General features: G+C 34.9%; 1 protein-coding gene across 1 annotated transcript in view; it reads right to left on the minus strand.

Moving 5' to 3' along the window:
- LOC143048714 (MAM and LDL-receptor class A domain-containing protein 1-like) overlaps nt 1-9657 on the minus strand; it is a 180227-nt gene that overhangs the window by 134740 nt on the left and 35830 nt on the right. The window lies entirely within an intron of this gene.

Below are 9657 nucleotides of genomic sequence, written 5' to 3' on the forward strand. Positions count from 1 at the left end.
TCTCGCCTTTCATCACTTTGTGTTTTTTTTTTAATTTTCTTCGACTTCATCCTTTGAGTTTCCTCTGGCGCCAAATATTCTCTTCATATACAGAAACGGTTGTGCTGTAAATTGAACTCGTTCCTTTGCCCCTTTATTTCTGTATATATGTTACCAGTATATGTGTTATTGCTCTTGTTAGTGTGTTAAATTTCCCCCAAAGGAGTAGGTCCGGTAAGGGCCGGTTTTGGCCTCAAATTTCAAGTTCATCTGACGAAGATTTTGGACACTTTTCAAACACTAAAATGTCTATTTCAATTGATTCAATTCTTTTTTGTGAAAGATTTTAACTGATTCACTCATGAAGAACGCTCCGATTCAAACTTAAATATGATTAATCTATCAAACTTGCCAAAACATGGCACTTTTTAGATGATTTTTGTCAAAAATGAAAGTGGCCGCATCCGTGTTCATCCTCGACCTTTATATATGTTATGTATTATCATTAAACACAACTTACTTTTCAATATCAAGAATGAACACGAATGCGGCCATTTTCATTTAAGACGGAAACCGTCTCAAATTTAACTTAAATGCTGAAATTGTGAAGATTTCAGTAATTTAGCATGACTTAATGATGCAAGTACCCAATATATGTGCATTGTAATGCCAAAAACAGCTTATATTTATGCAGCAGAGGCATTATACCTTCCAAAAAATTACTAAAAGTTTACATTTAAACAATTTTGTAAAACTGCTATATTTTGGGGCCAAAAAGGGGTCTTACTGAATCTACTCCTTTCTTTCCTTAACTGTTGTAGATGTAACCTTTCCTACTCCATAGCATCTCTTTAACTATTCTTTAACCTTCTGAAGTCCACTCTCAGATCCCTGTTCTTCTACTGTCTGCGGTTACTCTGACTTCGTGTTCTTTCTCTTTTCCCAGATGTAATCAACCCAAAATCTCTCATTTCCTACGAAGTAAATAATGGACGTCACTGATCTCAACTTTTCCTGCTAATTTTGCTTCTAAGATGTTTTCCAGGAGATCCTCATCAAAAGCTTTCCATATCACTTTGTTAGCACTAGTTGGCTACTTAATATTTTCCTTCCTTTGCGGTAACATTTCTCTTCTAACTGTTGGTTTTATCAGATTTATCTCTTCTCCTTCCGTGAGGTGTTATATCTCTGTAAGCTGATGTGCTATCCTAACCCCAGTTCGCATGAAAGTTATGATCACTGTGGTTTGCTGTCTGAATGGTCTAACCAGATATCTCTGTGCGTTGATTGCCAGAATGTGTTTTCCACTTTGATGGATCTTCAAATATCTAGCATTCATGCAATATCGAAATATGGTTATGTGATGGATGTATAGAGCAAGCTTCGATATCAAATCAAATCCATTCGATTTTGTCGATATCGTCGACATCTGCTATATCTGAGTTTGTCTTATGAAAATTGTTGACATTTACATCCAGCTGGTATGATTGGTTGTGTCATGGATGTTTGAAGCAAACATCGATATCGATACGATATCATGTCAACATTTCCTATATCGAAGGTATTGATTTATTGCTACATCTTGGACATGCATATGATTGACTCACATGCATCATCTAATCAAATAAGCTTTGTGCAATTTTATTGTATATGTATCTTGTGTGGTTCAAAGCATTTCGGCATAAAGATTTTTTTCACGAATTAAAGCTTTGCCGTAGGGAATTTTCTATGAATTCAAGAAGGGAGATGGTAGAGACACCAAACCAAACCTAAAATTTGAATCTCAATTAAAAAAGTTCAATAATTTTGCCCACCTGGGTCTTTGGGTCCAGGCAACCTTCGGCAATTGCCTATCGAGTTTACTTAGTGTGGACAAAAGCTTTGTCGTAGGGACTATGCTATGAATGAAAGAATGGGGGTCGTAAGGTCAACCAAACCCAACATTGTACATAATATAAAAAAATCCGTAGCTTTACACCTGGGTCTTTGGGTCCAGGCAACCTTAGGCAATTGGCTATCGAGTGAACCTAGTGTGGACAAAAGCTTTGCCGTGGGAACTTTGCTTTGAATTAAAGAAGGGAGGTGGAAAGGTCAACCAACCCCAACTTTGGACCTAAAAAAAGTTATGAAGGAAAAGAGGAGGATTGTAGGGTCACCGTTTCCCAACTTTTTACCTCAATTAAAAATGTTCCGTAACTTTACACACCTGGCTCTTTGGGCCCAGGCAACTTTGGGCAAGTGCCTGTCATCTGTACTTAGTGGGCAAAAAAGCTTTGCCGTTAGGAAAATGTTATGAAGGAAAGACGGGGATGGAAGGGTCACCCTGTCCTAATTTTTAACCTGAATAAAAAATGTTCCGTAACTTTACCCACCTGGGTCTTCAAGCCCATGCAACCTAAGGCAAGTGCCGATCAATTGTACCTAGTGGGCAAAAAAGCCTTGCCGTAGGGAAATTTTCACGAAAGAAAGGAGGGGGATGGTAGGGTCACCCTACCCTAACCTTAGACCTCAATTTAAAAAGTTCAATAACTTTACCCACCTGGATCTTTGGGCTTATGCAACCTTGGGCAAGTGCCTTTCATCTGTACCTAGTGGGCAAAAAAGCTTTGCCTTGGGGAAAATTTTAAGAAGGAAAACAGGGGGATGGTAAGGTCACACTACCCTAACTTTGGACCTCAATTTAAAAAGTATCGTAACTTTACCCAACTTGGTCTTTGGGCCCAGGCAACCTTAAGCAAGTATCGATCATTTATACCTAGTGGGTAAAAAAGCTTTGCCGTAGGGAAAATTTTATGAAGGAAAGGAGGGCGGATTGAAGGGTCACCATATCCCAACTTTGAACCTCAATAAAAAAAAGTTCAGTAACATTACCCACTTGGATCTTTGGGTCTAGGCAACCTTAGCTTTAGGCAAGTGCCTATCATGTGTATCTATTGGGCAAAAAAGCTTTGCCGTAGAGAAAATTTTATAAAGGAAAGAAAGGGGATGGAATGGTCACCCTATCCAAACTTTGGACCTTAATTAAAAAAGTTCCGTAACTTAACCCACCAGGGTCTTTGGGCCCAGGCAACTTTTAGCAGATGCCTATCATTTATACCTAGTGGGCAAAAAGTCTTTGCCGTAGGGAAAATTTAATGAAGGAAAGAAGAGGGATGGAAGGGTCACACTACCCAAACTTTTGACCTTAATTAAAAATGTTCCGTAACTTTACCCAACTGGGTCTTTGAGTCCAGGCAACCTTAGGCAAATGCCTATCAATTGTATCTAGTGGGGACAAAAGCTTTGCCGTAGGGATTATTTTATAAATTACAGAAGGGGGTGGTAAGGCCACCCTACCCAAACTTTTGACGTCAATTTAAAATGTTACGTAACTTTACCCATCTGGGTCTTTGGACCCATTCAACCTTAGGCAAGTGCCTATCAACTGTACCTAGTGGGGACAAAAGCTTTGCCGTAGGGATTTTTTTATGATTAAAAGAAAGTGGATAGAAGGGTCACCCTGCCCCAACTTTTGACCTCAATTTTAAATGTTCCGAATCTTTACCAACCTGGGTCTTTGGGCCCAGGTAACCTTTGGAAAGTGCCTATCATTTGTACCTAGTGGGCAAAAAAGCTTTGCCGTAGGAAAAATCTTATGAAGGAAAGGAAGGGGATGGTAGGGTCACCCTACCCTAACTTTGGACCTCAATTAAAAAAGTCCGTAACTTTATCCACTTGGGTCTTTGGGCCCATGCAACCTTGGGCAAGTGCCTATCAATTGTACCTATTGGGCAAAAAAAGACTGCCGTAGGGGAAAATTTTTGAAGGAAAAGAGGGGGATTGTAGGGTCACCCTATCCCAACTTTGGACCTCAATGAAAAAAGTTCTGTAACATTACTCACTTGGGTCTTTGGGACCAGGCAACCTTGGACAAGCGCTTATCATTTGTTCTTAGTGGGCAAAAATCCTTTACCGTAGGGAAAATCTTAAAAAGGAAGGGAGGGGGATGGTAGGGTCACCAAACCCAAACTTTAGACCTCAATTCAAAAAGATCCGTAACTTTACCCATCTGGGTTTTTAAGTCAATGCAACCTTGGGCAAGTACCTATCATTTGTACCTAGTGGGCAAAAAAGTTTTGCCGTAGGGAAAATTTTATGAAGGAAAGAAGGGGGATGAAAGGGTCACCCAACCCCAACTTTGGACCTCAATTCAAAAAGATTCGTAACTTTACCCATCTGGGTCTTTGGGCCAATGCAACCTAGGGCAAGTGCCTATCATTTGTATCAAGTGAGCAAAAAAGCTTTGCCATAGGGGAAATGTTATGAAGGAAAGAAGGGGGTTGGTAGGGTCACTCTACCCCATCCGGTTCTTTGCCGTAGGTAAATGTTTCCTGATTATGTAGTTATTTTACATAGGCTCGAATCTAAATAAATTTTTGTTTAGATTAACCAAAATATTTATGTGAAATCTTTTTCATTCTATTTGACGTGTGTAATTCTTAAACTTATCGCTTTTATTATCGAAATGTAATGAATAAACTACTAGAGTGACTTTTTACTTTTGAATAATTACTTGAACTAGCTAGTTCTTAGGCGAAAGGTGAATATGATGGTTATAATTTATCAGCTTTACTTTTCAATCGTTTAATTTCTAGTTTAGTGTAACCTGTTGTTATCAATTGTTATTAATAGTATACAGACAATAACCCATCCCTTATCAGAGAGAAAGGAGAAAGGGTTACTTAGCTAAAAAGTTCTTTAGATTCCCGGCTTTAAAAAAAAGTTGTATTTAATACACGAATAAATAATTAAACTTTGTCTGTGTTGAAATGGAATTACATTTCATCTTCCTACTGGAAAGTATTTGTCATCATATTTATTTATTTGTCATCATATTTATAAGTACGTTTCCTGTTATTGCAAGTCCTCGGTTTTAAGGCATGATCAGTTTGACGCGTTTTCCTTACTGTTCGCTGGCTTATTGTTCGCTAGCTTGAGTCTGGTAAAAAAGGGACGAAAGATACCAGAAGGACAGTCAGTCAAACTCATAAATCGTAAACTAACAACGCCATGGTTAAAAATGAAAAAGCCATACAGACAAACAATAGTACACATGACACAACATAGGAAACTAAAGAATAAACAGCACGCACCCCATCAAAAACTAGGAGAAATCTCAGGTGCTCCGGTAAAGCGAATATGTTATGCATGTCAATGTGTAGGCGTGAATAAATAGATAAAGATCAAAAGGAATTAAGATAACATGATACTTCTTTTATAAATACTGTATTTCAGTTATAAGTATAATTTAATTGTTTATAGGCAACACGCAATTATTCGTAAAGTTAATGAAATTATTGCAGAAGTCGTTACTACCCGTAATTTTTTTTAATGGAGTAGACTTATTTCCCGCTTTTTGGTTCGTGCTGATCAAGTGATTACATACAAATGTATTGATTACATTGATTATTTTTCAATAAACAAAATCAAGTCTTTTTCAGCAGAATAATTTCTACATGAATAATATGTATAGTTTTACAATATAATATAATATAGATGGACAAACTACCGTTGACCAAATTGTTTCTAGAATTATATTTCTCTCTTTGAATAAATTACACAACAATATACTTACTTTTTCAATTATAACATTATTCTCAGATGACATTACTCATATAAATTTTGATTTATTTGGGAGGTTTTTAAAGTTTTTAATAGGACAGATATTTTTCAATTTCTTGTGATGATGCTACATGTATGTATGAGATCCTCGTTCTCGTGTTTGGGTTTGGAACGGATATAATTAAATTCTGGAGGAAATTGTTTCTTTATTCTAGAAAATCAAGTTAAAGAATAGATTTAGCTTATTTTCAATCTATGTAAATAGCTCTGGAATGAAGCCAGCATCATCTTAATAAAGAAACACAAGTCGTCCTCAAAACATAATCTTCTTCCCTAAACGTCGTTAATCATCTTGTGAACCGAATCACTAATAATTTACCGTTGCTAAATCTTGTTTAAGTACATGTGTCCATACTAGGGTCTGTAAGGTGTTTCGTTTGATTAGAGATTAGAATATAGCAATGGCGTCTGTCATAACCGTCTTAATAAAATTGTTAACAGTTTCATTTCACATGTTTCTTTATCACTGATTAACAGTTGGAGTTATTTGCAAACATTTGATTGGAGCTTCTTCAAGGTGCTCCCTATATCATTTTGAGCTGATCATGACTGACATTTGTAATTGTCGAGCTGCTAAGGGCTGTCCCTAATATCTATTAAGCTGTTGATCGCTGCCCCATTACATTTGTCTGTGATGCTTAGAACTGCGGTCTCAATTCACATATTAATCATGCGTGACCTCGATATTTTAGAGAAGCTTAAGTCTGCTCACAACTTTTTTTCGATTTCTCATAGCTCCTCCATATGTTGTGCAAGTTGCTCACGTCTACTCCCGTTATTTTGATTTTAAAATTTCATCGCTCCGGCCTTAAATTTGTTATGTTGCTTGTCTCCTCCCGACATTTTTCGATTCGTCATAGATTGTAGCTGCTCCTTATTTTTTTTGTTGTGCTCGTGTTTGCTTCATATATTGTTTTTTCGAGATAATCATAGCTTCAGCCTTACTTCTTTTATGTTTCTAATGTCTGCTCTCGTTATGGTAGAGATAGATAGTCATGGATGTCACGATATTTTTCTAAATGCTCACATCTTCTCCTTATATTATTCGAGACCGCCACGATATGTTCACAGTTGCTCGCAGTATTTTTCGTGTTCCTCACTAGATGACTTGAGTTTGTTTCGAGCTGGTCACAGCTGCATGCCATATTCAATGATTGCTCAAGGTTTTTTGGATCGTTTTACGTTTTGTTCAAGATTTATCGTAAGTTTTTTTATGAACTGTCATGGGTTGATGTTCCCAGTACTAGTTCGTTATTTTTTTTTATAAAAGTTATAAAATTACAATTATAAAAAAACTTTGTTTGAGCAACAGCTAGTTGTTTTAAATCCTCAAAAATACCAAAGGCACTCATAGCTCGAAAACGGTTTCAATTAATTTTTTTTAATCTTTCTACATAAATTTAAAAAAAAAAAAAAATTGAATAGATTGAAAGCGTTATTTCGTCACTTACTAGCTGTGTATCTTGAAATACCGTGCATGTTGCTTGTATATATACCAAAAATGGGTTTAAAGTACCGTTTTGTCAGTTGAACTCATATGTGTTTTTGCTTTGGTCACATATGTACATAATGTATTATTCATGTGTTTATGTGTTATACATTTATGGCTTTAAATGTGTTCCTGTTAAAAAGCTTACCTCAGAAAAGCGCTTACGAGATGGAATAATATTCCACATTAATATAACTCCTATGTTTTGAGAAAAACTTTGTTTTTTTCAACAAAAAGAAATGAAGCTAACTGAGAAATACTTTCTTCATAATGATATAAATGACGTCTATTACAGAGAGTGATAAATATTTAGATCATTGTTATTGATCTTGTAAAATTCATTTACTACATATAAAACAGTAACAAGAAAAATTGATACAAGAAAAAATATATTTTCTAGTTACCTCTTTTTTTTTACTCATGTGTTTAATCAACATGCCTTAATGGGGATTTATAGCACATGTTTGATCTATTGTATTCGTTTTAGTTTATTCCGATAAACAAAATATTATTAAATAAAATGTACTAACTATGTGATGTTGATGGTGCAATTATCTTAGTTTATATATAGGAAGATGTGGTATGAGTGCCAATGAGATAACTCTCCATCCAAGTCACATTTTATAAAATCGAACAATTATAGGTCAAGGTACAGTCTTCAACACGGGGACTAGGCTCACACCGAACAGCAAGCTATAAAGGGTCCCATAAATTACTAGTGTAAAAGGAAATAGCATAAATAATGTGGTGCATACTATATAACCCGCGTAGCTGGATATTATAATGTGTGCACCACATTTGTGATAGTATTTTGAAAAGACAGAAAAAATTGAGGAGTCATTACTTACAAATCAATCTAAATTCTATGTTAAGACGGATTAAAGCGTGATTAAAAGTTTATGACGTTCTTCAAATGAAAAATAATATGTCTATGAACTGATTGACAAAACAATTCCAATCACAAGACGCTTTACATCCAAAATATAAATATGATCTGATTGCAACGGAAATTTACGTCATATTATGCCGATTTTAAAGCACAGGACTTTGAGAATTTTTTTATTTAACCAAAAAATATATTAGGGTTTTTTACAAATGCAATTTACATTATGTTTTTTTTTCTAATTTGAATATCGTTCTATGCTTTATAATTACTTTTATGTATGTTTCATTATATAATTAACACATAGCTGAGAGGATGATAGAGCAAATTGGTACCCCGAGCAAACATTGTCAACCGCGGCGAAGCGAAGCCAAGGTTGGCAATGCTTTTTCAAGGGGTACCAATCTGCTCTATCACTCTCACCTATGTGGTATTTAATTTTGTATACTGAACGTCCTACTATTATTGTCTTTTAAATATTCAATTTATTTCAAAATTATTTTCTATAACGTCACGTACATAACAACGTTACGGGTGTTAGAAAAAACAACAAAATTAAGCCAGATTTTTTTTTTTTTGACAGTTAAATAATAAAATCGGAGCCAAAACGTAAAACTTAAGCATTGTTTTCAATTACTTGATGTAAATGCATTTTAACGTGAAGTATAATAATATAATATCTTATTTTAATTCGCTAACGACATTTTCGCGTAGTTCTAAAAGCCTTCATTTCAAAATCAAATGTTACATTCATGATGAAACGAGTTTCTACGATAAAGTGCACAGGTAAGTAAAAGAAAAATATGATTGATGACGTGTTATTTTTATCTTAGCGAAAATGAGTATTCCACGCTTCATACAAAATCCCCTTTGTTCAACGCTTTTACACAAAACAAACTTTACAAAAAGATTCATTTAGTTCTTAATAATCATACTTTTGTTTTATTCCTTCAGATCCTTACATTTGCAAATGTTCAACTGATAGATACTTTTAAATATTAATATATATCAAAAGGTTAAATGTATTTGTATAAAGAGTACAAGCTGTCTTTCGGAATCTCTTAGCGACTTTAGACTCCTACCTGATTGACGTATGCTTAATATAAGTTTTAAACATATAAAAATAATGTCCAATGTGTGTCCACTATCTTATAATTTGTATTTTTTAGCAACCAGTTATGATTGTGTTACTCACGTAGAATTATCATTTTTAATACGAAAATGGAACTGTGATCAAAATAACAGGACTGTAGTCAAACAAGGAATTTTGCAATCAGATATACATATTCTACGTATTTTTATTGTGCAAGCGTACTAAAATCGTTACAGGCATAAGATAGACTGTGGTAAAGATTACATTGTTGATTCAATTTTGTAGATTACCTAGATTTCTGTAAGGTGATATACGCAGTTGTGTTTATTGAACGCAATTCTTAATAAATATATGAAATTGTAGTTGTAGCTTTAGTTTTTATTACCATTTGGTCGGTGCTGCTGCTGGAGACAAATATATCCAAAAAGTACCTCTCCCTAAGTTGATAGTGCTATGGTACACTCATGACCATGTATTTATTATTTCCTGTAATTAAACTTATACTAGTACTCGCGAAAAGTAAACTACAGACATTTTATGAACCTGTACGTT

The sequence above is a fragment of the Mytilus galloprovincialis genome, chromosome 10 (genome assembly GCF_965363235.1).
Source record: "Mytilus galloprovincialis chromosome 10, xbMytGall1.hap1.1, whole genome shotgun sequence".
Classification (NCBI taxonomy): Eukaryota; Metazoa; Mollusca; class Bivalvia; order Mytilida; family Mytilidae; genus Mytilus; species Mytilus galloprovincialis.